The following is a 22,391-nucleotide window of genomic DNA, read 5'->3' on the forward strand; positions in this document are numbered from 1 at the left end:
AGTCTATAAATCTATATCTATATATCTCTCTGGCCTAGCTGTCCATGCTTCGGATACCCTGGAATCAACCGGGCCTGACCCCAGTAGCATGACATCTGAGTTGCTCTCGAGTTTCAAGTTGAGACCCGCTCGTTTTGAGGTGCAACGGAACGCAGGGATATCTTTCCAAACGAACTAGGGAAATAGGCAATCATCTCGAGATGAGGAGGGAAAAATGGGGCTCTTCTTGAGTTGTGGCAGGACCCTCAGTTTTCCTCTCGAGTGGAGACGATTATGTTGGGCAACATCTTGAGTGGCATCAATGGTGTCAAGGATCATTTCAAGGGTGAAGAGGGAAAGTGGGATTTCTCTTGAGATGCCGCAGTAGAAAAGGGCCTCATCTCGCGTTGAGGGGAGAATCTCTTGGATTTTCTCGAGTTGCGGTGGGAAACTTGGCGTACCTCTTGAGTTGCGACTGGAAGCTGAGGAACCCACTCGTGTGGTCAAAAGAAATTCCAGTCTCCATATGAGTTGCGAGGGGCTTCTCGGGATTCCTCTCCTGTCAGTGCCAGGTCCTAGGTCCTCATCTGGAGTTGTGGCCAGAACCTTAGGTTTCCTCTCCAGTGCTGACATGGATCTCGGGGTTCCTATGAAGTTTCCACAGGAGAGTCAGGCCTCGTCTCGTTTGGAGACATGCTAGTCCGGTTTCCTCTAGAGCTGTAAAAATAGTGTCAGGTTTCCTGTCGAGTTGACATGGGGTCTGTGGCTTTCTCTCGAGGTGCCACCAGGGCTGTCACCTATGCCATCGTGTTTTGAGTCGTTACGTGGGGTGACAGTCGAGTCAGTGCAGGGGAATCAGCTGTATCTGGTGTGGATTGGGACATCAGGATCTTTTGGAATGGTGGCACAATCCCTGTAATTCCTCTCGACTTTCAAGTTGAGACTGCCTCCTCTTGAGGTGCGATGGGAACAAAGGGATTCCTTTCCCAACAAAGCATGGAAATGACCCCTCATCTCAAGATGAGGAGGGAAAACGGGGGTTTTCCTGAGTTGTGGCGGGACACTCGGTGTTCCTCTCGAGTGGAGACGGGTATGTCAGGGAGTTTCTTGAGTTGCATCAAGGGTGTCAAGGACCCTTGCAAGGCTCAAGAGGGAACGTGGGATTTCTCTTGAGATGCCACAGCAGAAAAGAACCTCATCTCTCATTGCAGCAAGAATCTCCTGGTTTTTCTTGAGTTGCAGCATGAAACTTGGGGTTCCTCTCGTGTTATGACGGGGACCTCAGGGACCTGCTTGTGTTGCCTAAGGAAAGGCCAGTCTCCATGCAAGTTGCGAAGGGCCTCCCGTAATTCCTCTCCAGTAGATGCTGGGTCCTAGGTACTTACCTGGAGTTGAGGCCGGAACCTCAGGGTTCCTCTCCAGTGCTGACATGGATCTCAGGGTTCTTATTGAGTTTCTACAGGAGACGCAGGCCTTATCTCGTGAGGAGCCATGCAAGTTCGCTTTCCTCTCGAGCTCTCAAAGCAGTGTCAGGCTTCTTATCTTGTTGACATAGGGATCCATAGCTTCTCTTGAGTGCCACAGGGCTGTCACACCAGCCCTCGTGTTGAGAGTCGATCCTTGGGGAGACAGTCGAGTCAGTGCACGGGAATCAAGTGTTTCTGGAGTGAATTGGGACTTCAGGGTCTTTTTTAATTGTGATACGACCCCTGGAGTTCCTCTCAAGTTTCATGTTGAGACTGCCTTCTCTTGAGTTGTGACGGGAACGCCGAGATTCCTTTCCTGATGAAGCAGGGAAATGGACCCTTACTGGGGTCCAGCCTTGGTTGATTCCAGGGTATCCGAAATGTGGACAGCGAGGAAACAGAGATGTATAGATATAAAGAGAGTTAAGGAAATAATTTGCAGTTTAGAGAATAGAGGAGAGAACATAGGCTGATATTCCTTGGTTTACACGGAAAGCCAATAAATTCCCAAGACAAGGGACTTACACGATTCACGTAGGCCACTGGCCGGAGCTTGAATAGCGGAGGGTGCCCTGCTTTGTGCTCTGTCTCGCATGGGTCTTAGAAGCCTGGGCAGAGAAGTGAACACGGAGGAAACCTGCACCCCAAGGGATCAGCCTGAAAAGAAAGTTAAGATAGAAAGAATGTATGACACAGGGAGGCCAAGCTTGTGCAAGACCCATAGCTTTATTTGCAAAAGGAGCTTGTATAGCCTAAGTTTTACATAATGGAAGATGCAGAGTCATGTAGGGTCAGCACTGCTGACCCTTATCGATACTAGGCTTTCTTTCTGTATACTTTTCCGTATTCAAAAGGTCTCAGGTAATTTACATTATCTTCTGGCCAAGAGGCTTGTTAACATTTTATGGCTCTTTTCTTTGATAAATGTTAATCAGCCAAAAAACTCATTTTCCCTTGAAGTATTTTTTCTTTAATCTGCATCACCCTCAAAGTACTAAATAAAGTTAAGTTACATTTCTATGGAACAAAGGTGCAGTTGGTTACAACAATGTACTTAACCCACAGATCTAATGTTGCTGATTTCACGGCTACTAACTGGTGTTTTTTTTTTTTTCCACTATACCAACTATATCAACAAATAAAAGATATGAAAACTTGGCAGTAAGCATTGGCTCAACAATGAAACCCTTAACCAGTTCTATTCTAATGATTTCTAACTCCTCAAAAGGTTCTACATTCCTACAATGTTTTAAGCTTCCTGTGCCTCTCGTGGTTTGGAGGCTGTAAACAATAACATGCTTAGTTGAAAAAGTATGGATAAACCTGTCAGGCAAGTTAGAAAGCTATCAGAGGGGTTTGAATTGAAACACTCCAATTAAATGCCCAGGAGACTTATAAACTAGAGCTATAAGTTAATTTTCTTCAGAGAAAGATGGTCGGGGAGAGTCCCCTGTTGGTAACAGAGGAGTTAGTGAAAAATAGCAAGATAGGCAGATTCTGGTTTGGGGGTAGATGCTCGAGCAAATCCAGAGGATCCCTCAAGTACTGAGTCGTCTTTACCTGTAAGGACTCGTCCTCATGACCTTGGTCATGGTTGGGATCTTCTGTGCTGGCTCAAGGCAGACCCTCATGTCGAGATGAGGAGGGAAAAACAGGGCTAATCTTGAGTTGTGCCAGGACACTCTCGGGGTTACTCACGATTGGAGAAGGGGATGTAGGGAAACTGCTTGAGTTGCATCAAGGGTGTCAAAGACACTTTCAAGGCTCAATAGAGAAGGTGGGATTTCTCTCAAGATGCTGCAGCTGAAAAGGGCCTCATCTCGCATAGATGGGAGAATCTTCTGGTTTTTCTCGAGTTGCGGCAGGAAACTTGGGGGTCCTCTTAAGTTACGATAGAGACGTCAGGTACCCGATCATGTTTCCTCAGGAAAGTCAAGTCTCCATGCTAGTTGCGAGGGGCCTCTTGGGATTCCTCTCCAGTTAGTGCAGGGACCAATGGCCTCTGTTACTTTTGAGGTTGGAACGTAAGATTTCTCTCTTGTACTGACATGGATCTCGGGATTCCTATGGAGTTTCCACAGGGGAGTCAGGCCTCTTCTTGTATGGAGACATGCAAGTCCGCTTTCCTCTTGAGCTGTAAATGTAGTGTCAGGGTCCCGGCCGAGTTGACATAGGGATCTGTGGCTCTATCTTGAGGGGCCACAGGGTTGTCACACGTGCCAATGTGTTTTGAGTTGATTTTCAGTGTGACAGTTGAGTCAGTGCAGGGGAATCAGGTTTATCTGGAGTTGATTGGGACATTCAAAAATGAATTGTTGGAAAATCGCTGGAGTTCCTCTCGAGTTTCAAGTTGAGACTGCCTTCTCTTGAAGTGCCACGGGAATGCTGGGATTCCTTTCCCTATGAAGCTGGGAAATGGACACTCATCTCGAGATGAAGAGTGAAAAATAGGGCACTTCTGGAGTTGAGGCGGGATCTGAAGTGTTACTCTCGAGTGGGGGAGGGTATTTTGGGGAAATTCTTGAGTTGAATCAAGGCTGTCAAAGACCATTTCGAGGCTCAAGAGGGAAGGTGGGATTTCTCTCCAGACACCACAGGGGGAAAGGGCCTCATCTCGCAATGAGGGGAGAATCTCCTGCTTTTTCTGTAGTTGCCACAGGAAAAATGGTGTTCCTCTCAAGTTACGACAGGGACTTCAGGGACCCTTTCGTGTTGCCTCAGGAAAGTCACTTCTTCATGTGAGTTGCGAGGGGCCTCAGGATACTCTCCAGTTGGTGCCCGGTCCTAGGTCCTTATCTCAAGTTGAAGTCGAATCTCAGAGACGAGGCCTGACTCCCCTTTTAAAACTCAATAGGAACCCCAAGATCCATGTCATCACTAGGGAGGAAACCTGAGGTTGTGGCCTCAGCTCCAGATGAGGACCTAGGACCTGGCACTGACTGGAGAGGAATCCCGAGAGGCCCCTCGCAACTCGCCTGGAGACTTGACCTTCCTGAGGCAACACGAGCGGGTCCCTGAAGTCCAAGTAGTAACTTGAGAGGAACCCCAAGGTTTCTGGTGCAACTCGAGAAAAACCAGGAGATTCTCCCCTCAACGCGAGATGAGGCCCTTTCCCGCTGTAGTGTTGGAGAGAAATCCCATCTTCTCTCTTGAGCCTCGAGAGAGTCCTTGACAGCTTTGATGCAACCCAAGAACTTCCCCGACACATCCGTCTACACTCAAGAGGAACACCGAAGGTTCTGCCACAAGTTAAGAAGAGCCACATTTTTCCCTCCTTTTCTCGAGATGCAGGTCCATTTCCTTGCTTCATCGAGAAAGGAATCCCAGTGTTCCCCTTGCAACTCAAGAGGAGCCGATCTCTACTTGAAACTTGAGATGAACTTCAGGGGTCATGCCACAAATCAAAAAGAACCCAATGTCCCAATCCACTCCAGATCAACCAGATTCCCTGCACTGACTCGACTGTCACCTGGAGTGTTGAGTCAAAACACGACGGCAGGAGTGACAGCCCTGTGGCTCCTTGATAGAAAGCCACAGATTACTTTGTCAACTCGACAGGAAGCCTGACACTTCCTTGACAGCTCGAGAGGAGAGTGGACTTGCATGACGAGACAAGGCCCGACTCTCCTGTTGAAACTCCTTAGGAACCCCGAGATCCATTTCAGTCCTGGAGAGGAAAACTGAGGTTGCCGCCTCAGCTCCAGATGAGGACCTAGCACCCATTATCAACTGGAGAGGAATCCCAAAAGGCCCCTCGAAACTCGCATTGAGACTGAACTTTCCTGGGGCAACACGAACGGGTCCCTGACTTCCCTGACGTAACTCTAGAGGAACACCGAGGATAATTTCACAACTGGAGAAAAAAGCAGGAGTTTCTCCCCTCAACTTGAGATGAGGCTCTTTTCCGCTGCGCTGTCTCAAGAGAAATCCCACCTTCTGTGTTTAGCCTCGCAAGGGTCCTTGACACCCTTGATGCAACTCAAGAAGTTCCCCAACATACACGTCTCCACTCGAGAGGAACACCGAGGGTCCCTCCACAATTCAAGAAGAGCCCCGTTTCTCCCTCCTCATCTAGAGATGAGGGTCCATTTCCCTGCTTCTTTGGGAAAGGAATCCTGGCATTCCCTTCGCACCTCAAGAGGAGGGGGTCTCAACTTGAAACTCGAGAGGAACTCCAGGGGCCCTGCCAAAATTCCAACAGAACCTGATGTCCCAATCCAATCCAGATACACCTGATTCCCCTGCACTGACTCAACTGTCACCCCGAGTATTGACTGCAAACACGATGGCAGGTGTGACAGCCCTGTGGCACCTCGAGAGAAAGTCACAGATCTCTATGTCACTTCAACAGGAAGCCTGACACTATTTTGACAACTTGATAGGAGAGCGGACTAGCATGTCTCCACACGAGACGATGCCTGAATATCATGTTGAAACTCCATAGGAACCTCAAAATACATGTCAGCCTTTGAGAGGAACCCTGACGTTCCAGCCTCATCTCCAATGAGGACATAGGCCCTGGCAAAGACTGGAGAGGAATACCGAGATGCCCCTCGCAACTCGCATGGAGACTGGACTTTCCTGAAGCCACATGATCAGGTCCCTGAGGTCCCAGTCGTAATTCTAGAGGAACCCCAAGATTCCTGCCGCAACTCAAGAAAAAACAGGAAATTCTCCCCTCAACGTGAGATGAGGCCCTTTTCCACTGCGGCATCTCGAGAGAAATTGCACCTTCCCTCTTGAGCCTCAAAAGGGTCCTTGACACCCTTGATGCAACTCAAGAAGTTCCCCAACATGCCCGTCTTCACTCGAGAGGAACACCAAGCCTCTGGCCACAACTCAAGAAGAGTCTAGTTTTCCCCCCTAATCTCTAGATGACGGTCCATTTCCCTGCTTCGTAGGGAAAGGAATCCTGACGTTTCCGTTGCACCTCAAAAGGAGGCAGTCTCAACTTGAAAGTCGAGAGGAACTCCAGGAGTCGTGCCACAATTCCAAAAGACTCTCATGTCCGAATCCACTCCAGATATACCTGATTCCTTCTGAATTGACTCAACTGTCACCACGAGTTTTGACTCAAAACATGATAGCAGGTATCAAAGCCCTGTGGCACCTTAAGAGAAAGCCACAGATCCCTATATCAACTTGACAGGAAGCCTGACACTACTTTGACAGCTCAAGAGGAAAGCTGACTTCCATGTCTGAACATGAAATGAGGCTTGACTCCCCTGTTGAAACTCCATAGGAACCCCGAGATCCATGTCAGCTCTGGTGATGAATACTGAGGTTCCTGCCTCAACTCCAGATGAGGTACTAGGCTCAGGGACTGACTGGAGAGGAATCCTGAGAGGCCCATTGCAACTAGCATAGAGACCTAACTTTCATGAGGCAAAACGATCCAGTCCCTGAGATCCCAGTCATAACTCGAGAGGAACCCCAAGTTTCCTGGCACAACTAGAGAAAAACCAGGAGATCCTCCCCTCAGCGTGAGATGAGGCCCTTTTCCACTGCAGCATCTCACAAGAAATCTCACCTTCCCCCTTGAACCTCGAAAGGGTCTTTGGCACCCTTGATGCAACTCGAGAAGTTCCCCGACATACCCATCTCCCCTGGAGAGAAACACTGAGTGTCCCACCACAACTCAAGAAGAGCCCCATTTTTCCCTCCTCATCTCGAGATGTGGGTCTACCCGGAGCCAGCACGGGAGATCCCAGCCATGACAAAGGTCACGAGGATGAGGCCTTACAGGCAAAGAAGATTCAGGGCTTGAGGGACCCTCTAGACCTGCTCGAGCATCTACCCCCAAACCAGAATCTGATTGTCCTGCTATTTTTCACCAACTCCTCTCTTACCAAACACAGGGCTGTCCCGACCTCCTTTCTCTGAAGAAAATTAACTTATAGCTCTAGTTTATAAGTCTCCTGGGCATTTAATTGGAGTGTTTCAATTCAAACCCCTCTGATAGCTTTCTAACTTGCCTGACAGGTTTATCCGTACTTTTTCATCTAAGCATGTGATTGTTTACAGCCTCCAAACCACGAGAGGCACAGGAAGCTTAAAACATTGTGGGAATGTAGAGCCTTTTGAGGAGTTAAAAATCATTAGAATAGAACTGGTTAAAGGTTTCATTGTTGAGCCAATGCTTACTGCCAAGTTTTCATATCTTTTATTTGTTGATATTGTTGGTATATAGAAAAAACAGGTAGTAGCCCTGGCATCAGCAACATTAGATCTTTGAGTTAAATACTTTGTTGTAACCCACTGCACCTTTGTCCTATAGGAATGTAACTTTATTTAGTACTTTGAGGGTGATGCAGATTAAAGAAAAAATACTTCAAGGGAAAATGAGTTTTTTTGGTTGATTAACATTCATCAAGGAAAAGAGACATAAAATATTAACAGACCTCTTGGCCAGAAGATAATGTAAATCACCTGAGACCTTTTGAATACGGAAAAGTATACAGAAAGAAAGCCTGGTATCAATAAGGGTCAGGACTGCTGCTCCTGAATGACTCTGCATCTTCCATTATGTAAAACTTAGGATATATATGCTCCTTTTGAAAATAAAGTTATGGGTCTTACACAAGCTTGACCTCCCTTGTCGTACTTTCTTTCTCTCTTTACTTCTTTTTCAGGCTGATCTCATGGGATGCAGGGATCCTCCGTGTTCACTTCCCTGCCAGGGCTTCTGAGACACATGTGAGAGGGAGCCCAACGCAGGACACCCTCTGCTATTCAAGTGAGCACCTGTGTCCTACGGGAATGGTGTAAGTCCCTTGTCTTGGGACTTTATTGGCTTTCTGTGTAATCCAAGTAATACCAGCCTCTTTTCTCTCCTTTATTCTCTTAACTGCAAAACCTTTCCGTATCTCTCTATATATCTATATATCTCTCTCACCTTGCCATCCACACTTCAGACACCCTGCATCCAATGGGGGCTGGACCCCGGTAAAGGTCCATTTCCCTGTTTTGTTGGGAAAAGAATCCCGGAGTTCCCGTCGCAACTCAAGATAAGGCAATCTCAAATTGAAACTCGGGAGTTATTCCAGGGTTGGTGCCACAATTCCAAAATACCCCGATGCACCAATCCGCTCCAGATAAACTTGATTTCCCTGCACTGAGTCGACTGTCACCCCAAATATCGACTCAAAACACGATGGCAGCTGTGACAGCCTGGTGGCACCTCGAGAGAAAGCCACAGATGCCTATGCCAACTCGATAGGAAGCCTGACACTATTTTTACAGCTCAAGAGGAAAGCGGACTTCCATGACTCCACATGAGACGAGGCCTGATTCCCCTATTAAAACTCCATAGGAACCCTGAGATCCATGTCAGCACTGGAGTGGAAGCCTGAGGTTCCTGCCTCAATACCAATTGAGGTCATAGAACTGGGTACAAACTGGAGAGCAATCTCGAGAGGTCCCTCGCAATTCACATGGAGACTTGACTTTCCTGAGGCAACACGATCGGTTCCCTGAGGACCCTGTCGTAACTCGAGAGAAACCCCAAGTTTCCTGCCGCAACTCGAGAAAAATCAGGAGATTCTCCCATCAACGTGGGATGAGGCCCTTTTCCTCTGTGGCATCTCAAAAGAATTCCCACTGTCCCTCGCGAGCCTCAAAAGGGTCCTTGACACCCTTGATGCCACTAAAGAAGTTGCCCGACATACCTGCCTCCACTCAAGAGAAACAACAAGGGTCCTGCCAAAACTCAAGAAGAGCCCCGTTTTTCCCACTTCATCTTAAGATGAGGGTCCCTTTCCTTGTTTCATTGGGAAAGGAATCCTGGTGTTCTAGTGGCACCTCAAGAGGAGGCGGTCTCAATTTGAAACTCCAGAGGAACTCAAGGGGTCGTGCCACAATTCACAAAGACCTCATGTCTCATTCCACTCCAGTTAAACCTGATTCGCCTCACTGACTCGACTGTCACCCTGAATATCGTGTCAAAACACGATGGCAGGTGTGACAGCCCTGTGGCACCTCGACTGAAAGCCACAGATCCCTATGTCAACTCGACAGGAAGACTGACACTTCTTAGACAGCTCAAGAGGAAAGTGGACTTGCATGTCTCCACACGAGACGAGGCCTGACTCCCCTGCTGAAACTCCATAGGAACCCTGAGTTCCATGTCAGCACTGGAGGCGAACACTGAGCTTCCAGCCTTAACTCGAGATGAGGACCGAGTACCCTGCACGGACTGGAGAGGAATCTCGAGAGGCCCCTCTCAACTCACATGGAGGCTTGACTTTCCTGAGGAAACACGAGCGGGTCCCTCATGTCCCCATTGTAACTCAAGAGGAACCACAAGTTTCCTGCCGAAACTCGAGATAAACCAGGAGATTCTCCCTCAATGCGAGATAAGGCCCCTTTCCACTGTGGCGTCTCGAGGGAAATCGAACCTTTCTTCTTGAGCCTTGAAAGGGTCCTTGACACCCTTGATGAAACTCCAGAAGTTCCCCGATATACCTGTCTCTACTTGAGAGGAACACCGAGTGTCCTGCCACAACTCAAAAAGAGCCCCGTTTTCCCCTCCTCATCTCGAGATGAGGGTCCGTTTCCCTGCTTCGTCGGGAAAGGAATACCGGTGTTCCCGTCGGACCTCAAGAGGAGTTGATGTCATCTGAAACTCATGAGGAACTCCAGTTGTCAGGCCACAATTCCAAGAGATCAAAATGTCCCAATACACTCCAGATAAACCTGATTCCCCTGCACTGACTCGACTATCACGTTGAGTATCGACTCAGAACACAATGGCCGGTGTTACAGCCCTGTGGCACCTAAAGAGAAAGCTACAGATCCCTATGGCAACTCGACAGCACTCCCTTTGCTACCTATTTTGGGAATCCGCCCTCCCCCCAATAGAGAACTGAAAGGGAGACAGGAAGATCACCTTCTCTTATTTGAAAGAGTTCCCAACTTTCTGGTCCTCTTTTTTTCCATTGAGATTAGGGTTCAAGTGCCCTATCTTGGCTTCTGTGGGTGGCTGAGCCTATAATGGCTCCCTGTATTCTATTCCTTTACTCTCATAAGCTTGGGTCATTTGCCCACTTTTGTAGTGGATGGGCAGTTTCATTGCTTCAAACTTCCAGATAGATTTATGAAGAGGTCTGTAACATCTACTCATTTCCTCTCTCTCGTTCAGTGTCTCTCTCTAGACATATCGTTCTTTTCCTTTTGAAATTCTGTCTCTGTCTTCCTTTTTCTCTTTCTATCTCTCCTGTGAATGGATGGATGCCTTTGAATGCACATGGATACTGTTAGCTTAGGGTTAGATTTTAGGGATAGGTTAGAGTGAGATCAAGTGTTTAGGTTGGAATTGATGTTGGGGGATGGGACAAGGGTGGTTTGTTTTTTCTTGGAGACCTGAGTGCTGTTTGTTCTTAGTCTATTTTACATAGAATCCCCTTATCAGATACATCACTTGCAAGTCATCTCTTATGTTCAGTTTACCACCTTCTTGATTTGTGAAAGCTTGATTCTCTGGTGGCTCAGTTGGTAAAGCGTCTGCCCACAATGTGGGACCCTGGTTTGATCCCTGGGATGGGAAGATCCTCTGGAGAAGGAAATGACCAATCTTTCCAGTACCATTGCTAAGAAAATTGCATGGATGGAGGAGCCTCGTGGACTATAGTCCATGGAGTCGCAAAGAGTCAGACACGACTGAGCCACTTCACTTTACTTGTGATTGGCACACAGATTTGTAGTTTCAACACCACTGAAAGTTGTGCGCGGGTGCAGGAGGGCCAAGAGGAGCTACTCCACGTTCAAGGTCAGGAGGGGCGGCCCTGATGAGATACCCCTCGTCCAAGGTAAGGGGCAGTGGCAGTGCTTTCCTGGAGCAGCTGTGAATAGATACCCCACGATCAAGGTAAGAGAAACCCAAGTAAGACAGTAGGTGTTGTGAGACGGCATCAGAGGGCAGACACACTGAGACCATAATCACAGACAACTAGCCAATCTGATCACATGGACCACAACCTTGTCTAACTCAATGAAACTAGGCCATGCTGTGAGGGGCTACCCAAGGCGGCCGGGTCATGATGGAGAGGGCTGACAGAATGTAGTCCTCTGGAGAAGGGAATGGCAAACCACTTCAGTATACTTGCCTTGAGAACCCTATGAACAGTATGAAAAGGCAAAATGAGAGGACATTGAAAGAGGAACTGCCAGGTCGGTAAGTGCCCAATATGCTACTGGAGATCAGTGGAGAAATATCTCCAGAAAGACTGAAGGGGTGGAGCCAAAGTAAACACAATACCCAGCTGTGGTTGTGACTGGTGAAACAAGCAAGGTCAAATGCTGTAACGAGCAATACTGCATAGGAACATGGAATGCTAGGTTCAGGAATCAAGGCAAAGTGAAAGTGGTCAAACAGGGGATAGCAAGAGTGAGCATTGACATTCTAGGAATCAGTGAACTAAAATGGACTGGGATGGGTGAATTTAACTCAGATGACCATTATTTCTCCTACTGTGGGCAGGAATCCCTTACAAGAAATGGAGTAGCCATCATGGTCAACAAAAGAATCTGAAATGTGGTACTTGGATGCCCTCTCAAAAACGACAGAATGATCTTGGATCTGTAATCCAAGCCTATGCCCCAACCAGTAATGCTGAATAAGTTGACGTTGAATGGTTCTATGAAGACTTTCAAGACCTTTTCGATCTAACACCCAATAAAGTTGTCCTTTTCATTCTAGGGGACTGGAATACAAACGTAGGACGTCAAGAAACACCTGGAGTAATAGGCAAATTTGGCCTTGGAGTATGGAATGAAGCAGGGCAAATAATAGAATTTTGCCAAGAGAATGCACTGGTCATAGCAAACAGCCTCTTCCCACAACACAAGAGAGACTCTACACATGGACATCATCAGATGGTCAACACTGAAATCAGACAGATAACATTCTGTGCAGCCAAAGGTGCAGCCACACACTATCCATAGATTGTGCAGAAACAAGACGGGGAGCTGACCGGCTCAGACCATGAAATTCTTATTGCTAAATTTAGACTTAAATTGAAGAAAGTAAGAAAAACCACTAGACAATTCAGGTATGACCTAAATCAAACCCCTGATGATTATACATTGGAAGTGAGAAATAGATTTAATTGATTAGATCTGATAGAGTGCCTGATGAACTATGGACGGAGGTTCATGACATTGTACAAGAACAGGGATCAAGAGAGTCAACAAGAAAAAGAAAGGCAAAAAAGAAAAATGTCTGTCTGAGGAGGCCTTACAAATAGCTGTGAACATAAAAGAAGAGAAAAGCAAAGGAGAAAAGGAAAGATATAGGCATCTGAACACATCATTCCAAAGAATAGAAAGGAGTGATAAGAAAGCCTTCAGGAGCGAACAATGCAAAGAAATAGAGGAAAACAACAGAGTGGAAAAGATTAGAGATCTCGTCAAGAAAATGAGAGATACCAAGGGATGATTTCAGGCAAATATGGGCTCGATAAAGACAGAAATGGTATGGACCTAACAAAAGCAGAGGATATTAAGAAGATGTGGCAAGAATTCACAGAAGAACTGTACCAGAAAGATCTTTTTTTTCCTATGTTTACTTTTCATTTATTTATTTATTTTTATTTTATTTTATTTTTTTCCCAATCCTGAACACCCCTCCCACCTCCCACCCCATATCATCTCTCTGAATCATCCCCGTGCACCAGCGCCAAGCATCTTATATCCTGTATCGAACATAGACTGGCGATTCATTTCTTACATGATAGTATACACGTTTCAGTGCCATTCTCCAAAATCATCCCACCCTCTCCCTCTCCCTCAGAGTCCAAAATTCCGTTCTATACCTCTGTGTCTCTTTGCTGTCTCACATACAGGGTTATCATTACCATCTTTCTAAATTCCATATATATGTGTTAGTATACTGTATTGGTGTTTTTCTTTCTGGCTTACTTCACTCTGTATAATCGGCTCCATTTTCATCCATCTCATTAGAACTGATTCAAATGTATTCTTTTTAATGGCTGAGTAATAATCCAGTGTGTATATGTACCACAGCTTTCTTATCAATTCATCTGCTGATGGACACCTGGGTTGTTTCTATGTCCTGGCTATTATAAACAGTGTTTCAGTGAACACTGGGGTACATGTGCCTCTTTCAATTCTGGTTTCCTCAGTGTGTATGCCCAGCAGTGGGATTGCTGGGTCATAAGGCATTTCTATTTACAATTTTTTAAGGAATCTCCACACTGTTCTCCATAGTGGCTGTACTAGTTTGCATTCCCACCAACAGTGTAAGAGGGTTCCCTTTTCTCCACACCCTCTCCAGCGTTTATTGCTTACAGACTTTTGGATTGCAGCCATTCTGACTGGTGTGAAATGGTACCTCATTGTGGTCTTGATTTGCATTTCTCTGATCATGAGTGATGTTGAGCATCTTTTCATGGGTTTGTTAGCCATCCTTATGTCTTCTTTGGAGAAATGTCTATTTAGTTCTTTGGCCCATTTTTTGATTGGGTGGTTTGTTTTTCTGGAATTGAGCTGCATACGTTGCTTGTATATTTTTGAGATTAGTTGTTTGTCAGTTGCTTCATTTGCCATGATTTTCTCCCATTCAGAAGGCTGTCTTTTCACTTTGCTTATAGTTTCCTTGTTGTGCAGAAGCTTTTAATTTTAATTATTATTGTTTTATAGGAGCATTTTTTTATTTTTTTTTATTTTTTACTTTACAATACTGTATTGGTTTTGTCATACATTGATATGAATCCACCACGGGTGTACATGTGATCCCAAACATGAACCCCCCCCCACCTCCCTCCCCACAACATCCCTCTGGGTCATCCCCATGCACCTGCTGCAAGTATGCTGTATCCTGCATCGGACATAGACTGGTGATTCGATTCTTACATGATAGTATACATGTTTCAATGCATTTCTCCCAAATCATCCCACCCTCTCCCTCTGAGTCCAAAAGTCTACTATACACATCTGTGTCTTTTTTGCTGTCTTGGATACAGGGTAATCATTGCCATCTTCCTAAATTCCATATATATGTGTTAGTATACTGTATTGGTGTTTTTCTTTCTGGCTTACTTCACTCTGTATAATCGGCTCCAGTTTCATTCATCTCATCAGAACTGATTCAAATGTATTCTTTTTAACGGCTGAGTAATGCTCCATTGTGTATATGTACCACAGCTTTCTTATCCATTCATCTGCTGATGGGCATCTAGGTTGTTTCCATGTCCTGGCTATTATAAACAGTGCTGCAATGAACATTGGGGTACATGTGTCTCTTTCAATTCTGGTTTCCTCGGTGTGTATGCCCAGCAGTGGGATTGCTGAGTCATATGGCAGTTCTATTTGCAATTTTTTAAGCAATCTCCACACTGTTTTCCATAGTGATTGTACTAGTTTGCATTCCCACCAACAGTGTAAGAGGGTTCCCTTTTCTCCACACCCTCTCCAGCATTTATTGCTTGCAGATTTTTGGATCGCAGACATCCCATTTGTTTATTTTTGCTTTTATCGCCAGTATTCTGGGAGGTGGATCATAGAGGATCCTGCTGTGATTTATGTCGGAGAGTGTTTTGCCTATGTTCTCCTCTAGGAGTTTTATAGTTTCTGGTCTTACGTTTAGATGTTTAATCCATTTTGAGTTTATTTTTGTGTGTGGTGTTAGAAAGTGATCTAGTTTCATTCTTTTACGTGTGGTTGACCAGTTTTCCCAGCACCACTTGTTAAAGAGATTGTTTTTACTCCATTGCATATTCTTGCCTCCTTTGTCGAAGATAAGGTGTCCATAGGTGTGTGGATTTATCTTTGGGCTTTCTATTTTGTTCCATTGATCTATATTTCTATCTTTGTGCCAGTACCATGCTGTCTTGATGACTGTGGCTTTGTAGTAGAGCCTCAAGTCAGGCAAGTTGATTCCTCCAGTTCCATTCTTTTTTCTCAAGATTGCTTTGGCTATTCGAGTTTTTTTGTATTTCCATACAAATCTTGAAATTATTTGCTCTAGTTCTGTGAAAATTACCGCTGGTAGCTTGATAGAGATTGCATTGAATCTGTAGATTGCTTTGGGTAGTATACTCATTTTCACTATTTTAATTCTTCCAATCCATGAACATGGTATATTTCTCCATCTATTAGTGTGCTCTTTGATTTCTTTCATCAGTGTTTTATAGTTTCCTCTATATAGGTCTTTAGTTTCTTTAGGTAGATATATTCCTAAGTATTTTATTCATTTTGTTGCAATGGTGAATGGAATTGTTTCCTTAATTTCTTTTTCTACTTTCTCATTATTAGTGTATAGGAATTCAAGGGATTTCTGTGTGTTGATTTTTATATCCTGCAATTTTACTATACTCATTGATTAGCTCTAGTAATTTTCTGGTGGAGTCTTTAGGGTTTTCTATGTAGAGGATCATGTCATCTGCAAAAAGTGAGAGTTTTACTTTTTATTTTCCAATTTGAATTCCTTTTGTTTCTTTTTCTGGTCTGATTGCTGTGGCCCAAACTTCCAGAACTATGTTGAATAGTAGCGGTGAAAGTGGGCACCCTTGTCTTGTTCCTGACTTTAGGGGAAATGCTTTCAATTTTTCACCATTGAGGATAATGTTTGCTGTGGGTTTGTCATATATAGCTTTTATTATGTTGAGGTATGTTCCTTTTATTCCTGGTTTCTGGAGAGTTTTTATCATAATGGATGTTGAATTTTGTCAAAGGCCTTCTCTGCATCTATTGAGATGATCATATGGCTTTTATTTTTAAATTTGTTAATGTGGTGAATTACATTGATTGATTTGTGGATATTGAAGAATCCTTACATCCCTGGGATAAAGCCCACTTCGTCATGGTGTATGATCTTTTTAATGTGTTGTTGGATTCTAATTGCTAGAATTTTGTTGAGGATTTTTGCATCCATGTTCATCAGTGATATTGGCCTGTAGTTTTCTTTTTTTATGGCATTTTTGCCAGGTTTGGTATTAGGGTGATGGTGGCCTCATAGAATGAGTTTGGAAGTTTACCTTCCTCTGCAATTTTCTGGAAGAGTTTGAGTAGGATAGGTGTTAGCCCTTCTCAAAATTTTCGGTAGAATTCAGCTGTGAAGCCGTCTGGACCTGGGCTTTTGTTTGCTGGGAGATTTCTGATTACAGTTTCAATTTCCATGCTTGTGATGGGTCTGTTAAGATTTTCTATTTCTTCCTGGTTCAGTTTTGGAAAGTTGTACTTTTCTAAGAATTTGTCCATTTCTTCCACGTTGCCCATTTTATTGGCATATGATTGCTGATAGTAGTCTCTTATGATCCTTTGTATTTCTGTGTTGTCTGTTGTGATCTCTCCATTTTCATTTCTATTTTTATTGATTTGATTTTTCTCTCTTTGTTTCTTGATGAGTCTATCTAATGATCTGTCAATTTTCTTTATCCTTTCAAAGAACCAGCTTTTGGATTTGTTGATTTTTGCTATGGTCTCTTTTGTTTCTTTTCCATTTATTTCTGCCCTAATTTTTTTGTTGTTGTTGTTGTTGTTTTTAATTTAATTTAATTTTATTTTTTTTAATTTTTTTTTTAATTTTGAAATCTTTAGTTCTTACATGTGTTCCCAAACATGAACCCCCCTCCCACCTCTGCCCTAATTTTTAAGATTTCTTTCCTTCTTCTAACTCTGGGGTTCTCCATTTCTTCCTTTTTTAGTTGCTTCAGGTGTAGAGTTAGGTTATTTATTTGACTATTTTCTTGTTTCTTGAGGTATGCTTGTATTGCTATGAACTTTCCTCTTAGCACTGCTTTTATAGTGTCCCACAGTTTTGGGTTGTTGTGTTTTCATTTTCATTTGCTTCTATGCACATTTTGATTTCTTTTTTGATTTCTTCTGTGATTTGTCGGTTACTCAGAAGCGTGTTGTTCAGCCTCCATATGTTGGAATTTTTAATAGTTTTTCTCCTGTAATTGAGGTCTAATCTTAATGCATTATGGTCAGAAAAGATGCTTGGAATGATTTCGAGTTTTTTTGACTTTATCAACGTTAAATTTATGGCCCAGGATGTAATCTATCCTGGAGAAGGTTCCATGCGCACTTGAGAAAAAGGTGAAATTCATTGTTTTGGGGTGAAATGTCCTATAGATATCAGTTAGGTCTAACTGGTCTATTGTATCATTTAAAGTTTGCGTTTCTTCGTCAATTTTGTTTAGTCGATCTGTCCATAGGTGTGAGTGGGGTATTAAAATCTCCCACTATTATTGTGTTACTCTTAATTTCCCCTTTCATACTTGGTAGCATTTGTCTTACATAATGCGGTGCTCCTATGTTGGGTGCATATATATTTATAATTGTTATATCTTCTTCTTGGATTGATCCTTTGATCATTATGTAGTGGCCTTCTTTGTCTCTTTTCACAGCCTTTGTTTTAAAGTCTATTTTATCGGATATGCGTATTGTTACTCCTGCTTTCTTTTGGTCTCTATTTGTGTGGAATATCTTTTTCCAGCTCTTCACTTTCAGTCTGTATGTGTCCCTTGTTTTGAGGTGGGTCTCTTGTAGGCAGCATATATAGGGATCTTGTTTTTGTATCCATTCAGCCAGTCTTTGCCTTTTGGTTGGGGCATTCAACCCATTTACGTTTAAGGTAATTATTGATAACTATGATCCCATTGCCATTTTCTTTACTGTTTTGGGTTTGGGTTTATACACCCTTTTTGTGTTTCCTGTCTAGAGAATATCCTTTAGCATTTGTTGGAGAGCTGGTTTGGTGGTGCTGAATTATCTCAGCTTTTGCTTGTCTGTAAAGCTTTTTATTTCTCCTTCATATTTGAATGAGATCCTTGCTGGGTACAGTAATCTTGGCTGTAGGTTATTTTCTTTCATCACTTTGAATATGTCTTGCCATTCCCTCCTGGCCTGAAGAGTTTCTATTGAAAGATCTGCAGTTATCCTTATGGGAATCTGCTTGTGTGTTATTTGTCGTTTTTTCTCTTGCTGCTTTTAGTATTTGTTCTTTGTGTTTGATCTTTGTTAATTTGATTAATATGTGTCTTGGGGTGTTTCACCTTGGGTTTATCCTATTTGGAACTCTCTGGGTTTCTTGGACTTGGGTGATTATTTCCTTCCGCATTTTAGGGAAGTTTTCAACTATTATCTCCTCAAGTATTTTCTCATGGTCTTTCTTTTTGTCTTCTTCTTCTGGGACTCCTATAATTCGAATATTGGAGTGTTTCATATTGTCTTGGAGGTCTCTGAGGTTGTCCTCATTTATTTTAATCGTTTTTCTTTTTTCCACTCGGGTTCATTTATTTCTACCATTCTATCTTCTATTTCCCTAATCCTATCTTCTGTCTCTGTTATTCTACTATTTGTTGCCTCCAGAGTGTTTCTGATCTCGTTTATTGCATTATTCATTATATATTGACTCTTTTGTATTTTTTCTAGGTCCTTGTCAAACCTTTCTTGCATCTTCTCAATCGTTGTCTCCAGTCTATTTATCTGTGATTCCATTTTGATTTCAAGATTTTGGATCATTTTCACTATCAATATTTGGAATTCTTTCTCAGATAGATTTCCTATCTCTTCCTCTTTTGTTTGGTTTGGTGGGCATTTCTCCTGTTCCTTTATCTGCTGAGTATTGCTCTGTCTCTTCATCTTGGTTATATTGCTGAGTTTGGGGTGGCCTTTCAATATTCTGGGAATTTGTGGAGTTCTCTTTATTATGGAGTTTCCTCACTGTGGGTGGGGTTGTATCAGTGGCTTGTCAAGGTTTCTTGGTTAGGGAGGTTTGTGTTGGAGTTCTGATGGATCGAGGTGGATTTCTTCTCTCTGGAGTGTAATGGAGTGACCAGTAATGGGTTATGAGACGTCAGTGATATTGGAGTAACTTTAAGCTGCCTTTATATTGAAGCTCAGGGCTGTGTTCCTGTGTTGCTGGAGAATTTGCATGGTATGTCTTGCTCTGGAACTTGTTGGCCCTTGGGTAGTGCTTAGTTTCAGTGTAGATATGGAGGCATTTGATGGGCTCCTATTGATTAATGTTCCCTGAATTCAGGGGTTCTCTGATGTTCTCAGGATTTGGACTTAAGCCTCCTGCTTCTGGTTTTCAGTTTTATTTTTACAGTAGCCTCAAGCCTTCTCCATCTATACAGCACTGATGATAAAACATCTAGGTTAAAGATGAAAAGTTTCTCCACATTGAGGGATCCCCAGAGAGGTTCATTAAGTTACATGGAGAAGAGAAGAAGGAGGGTGTAGTTACAGGCGACTGGAATGAGATAAGATGGGATCAAAAGAGGAGAGAGCAAGCTAGCCAGTAATCACTTCCTTATGTGCACTCCACAGTCTGGGCCTCTCAGAGGTTTTCACGGAGTTATACAGGGAAGAGGAGAGGGAGGAAGTAGACAGAGGTGGCCAGGAGGATAAAAGAGGAAAATGAAAAGGAGAGAGACAGATCCAGCCAGTAACCAGTTCCCTAAGTGTTCTCCACCGTCTGCAACACACAGATTTCACAGAGTTGGGTAGAGAAGAGAAGGGGGAGGGAAGAGACAGAGGCCACCTGGTGGAGAAAAAGGAGAGTCCAAAGAATAAGAGTGGTCAAGCCACTAATCTCGCTCTCAGGTAAAATTGGATACTGAAGATTGGGTTTTTTAAAGTACAATATTGACATCAAATACCAAAAAGCAAAGATTAAAAATCTAGAGTAGAGGTTGGATTTTGAAAAATACAATATTAAAGAAAAGAAGAAGATGAAGGAGAAGAAAGAAAAAAAAGAAAAGAAAAGCCACAAGAATTATTAAACTACAACAACCATAAAAAGACTATATACGGCATTTGCTTCAAAAATAGGGTCTTTTTTTTAGAAGTAATAATAGCTTATAAAAATAAAAATTAAAGAAGAAATAGAGGACTTAAAAATTTAAAAAGGTTAAAAAAAAGGAAGAAAATGAAAAGAAAAAACAATCACCCAACAATATCAACAACAACAACAAAAATGAATGATCATAAAAATAGTAAAGATATATCTGGCCCTTTCTCTGGTGTTGTGGGTAGAGTGGGGTCACTTCCAAGGCGGTTCCCTCTGTTTAACTTCTTCTGTTTGCTGGTCTCTTCAGTGTCTGATTTCCACCCTGACACGGGGGAGTGGTGGTGGACATTTTTGTTTGTTTGTTTGTTTTAGGCTCACTTGTTCAGTCATGCTGTGGGGAGGGAGGGATGCTGCAAACAAATAACAGTGGCATGTGCTCACAGTGTCTCAGCCCCACTGGGCCTGCCCCTGCTCGTGGCGCACACCACTCAGGCTCTATGTTGCTCCACCGGGAACCGTATGAGGCTGGCCCTAGGCTGCATGCACCTCTCCAGTCTACATCGCTCAGGCTCGGCGCTAAGGTAATCCTTAGAGGCACAGGTTCGGTTGGGCCTGCGTTTTGTGCCCTTCCCAGGTCCGAGTAGCTCAGGTGTTTGGTGAGCGCAGTCACTGTGACTTATCACCTTTCCTGTCTCTGCTGCTCAGATTTCTGGGTGTATCACTGGCATCCCTACTCTGGCAGATGATGACAGTCCAGAACCCCAAGAAGTCTTAGTTAGCAAAGAAGCCTGCTTGCATTTTTGTAGGTAATGTCTCTCTTGGGCTGCGATTGCCCCCTTCCAGCCCTTATGGCTTTGGCTTCCTGTCACCGGAGGGGGATGGTCTGCAGCTGACTATTTCTTTTCCATTCTTTGTTCTGTGCATGGTCCTGGTGGTGTCTTATGTTCGAGCTTTTCGCGTGGTGTGGTAGCTATCCCACAGTCTGGTTTGCTAGCCCAAGTTAGTTTGCTATGGTTACGCATGGGGTGTTCTGGCCCGAATCTTATGAAGCACTGCAGCCCACGCCTCCTGCGCCTCCCACACCTCCCTGCCCAGCCCCCACTTGCTAGTGGCTAATACAGGTGTCTGCACTGCTTCTCCGTTGGGCTCATAATCTGCTGGTTTTAATTATTTATTTATTTTCCTTCCTGTTATGTTGCCTCTGTGCTTCCAAGGCTCGCCACAGACTCGGCAGCGAGAGTGTTTCCTGGTGTTTGGAAACTTCTCTTAAGATTCCCTTCCCGGGACGGAGCTCCCTCCCTACCTCCTTTGTCTCCTTTTTTGTCTTTTATACTTTTTCCTACCTGTATTTGAAGACAATGATCTGCTTTTCCGGGTGCCTGATGTTTTCTGCCAGCATTCAGAAGGTTTTTTTTTTTTTTTTTATGAAATTTACTCAGCGTTAAAATGTTCTTTTGATGAATTTGTGAGGGAGAAAGTGGTCTCCCCATCCTATTGCTCCACCATCTTAGGACCGCCCAGAAAGATCTTTACGACCCAGATAATCACGATGGTGTGATCACTAACCTAGTATCAGACATCCTGGAATATGAAGGCAAGTGGCCTTAGCATTACTACGAAGAAACAAGTGGAGGTGATGGATTTCCAGTGGAGCTCTTTCAAATCATGAAAAATGAGGCTGTGAAAGTGCAGCACTCGATATGACAGCAAATTTGGAAAACTCAGCAGTGGCCACAGGACTGGAAAAGGTCAGTTTTCATTCCAAGGCCAAAGAAAGCTCAAACTACAGAACAGATGCACTCATTTCGCACGCCAGTAAAGTCATACTCAAAATGCTCCAAGAGAGGCTTCAGCAATACATGAACCGTGAACTTACAGATATTCAAGCTAGTTTTAGAAAAGGCAGAGGAACCAGAGATCAAATTGCCAACATCCGCTGCATCCTCGAAAAAGCAAGAGACTTCTAGAAAAACATCTATTTCTGCTTTATTGACTATTCCAAAGCCTTTGACTGTGTGGATCACAATAAAATGTTGGAAAATTTTCAAGAGGTGGGAATACCAGACCACATGACCTGCCTCTTGAGAAACCTATATGCAGGTCACGAAGCAAATGTTAGAATTTGACATGGAACAACAGATTGGTTACAACTAGGGAAAGGAGTACGTCAAGGCTGTATATTGTCCCCC

Source organism: Capricornis sumatraensis, chromosome 10, assembly GCF_032405125.1.
Source record: "Capricornis sumatraensis isolate serow.1 chromosome 10, serow.2, whole genome shotgun sequence".
Classification (NCBI taxonomy): Eukaryota; Metazoa; Chordata; class Mammalia; order Artiodactyla; family Bovidae; genus Capricornis; species Capricornis sumatraensis.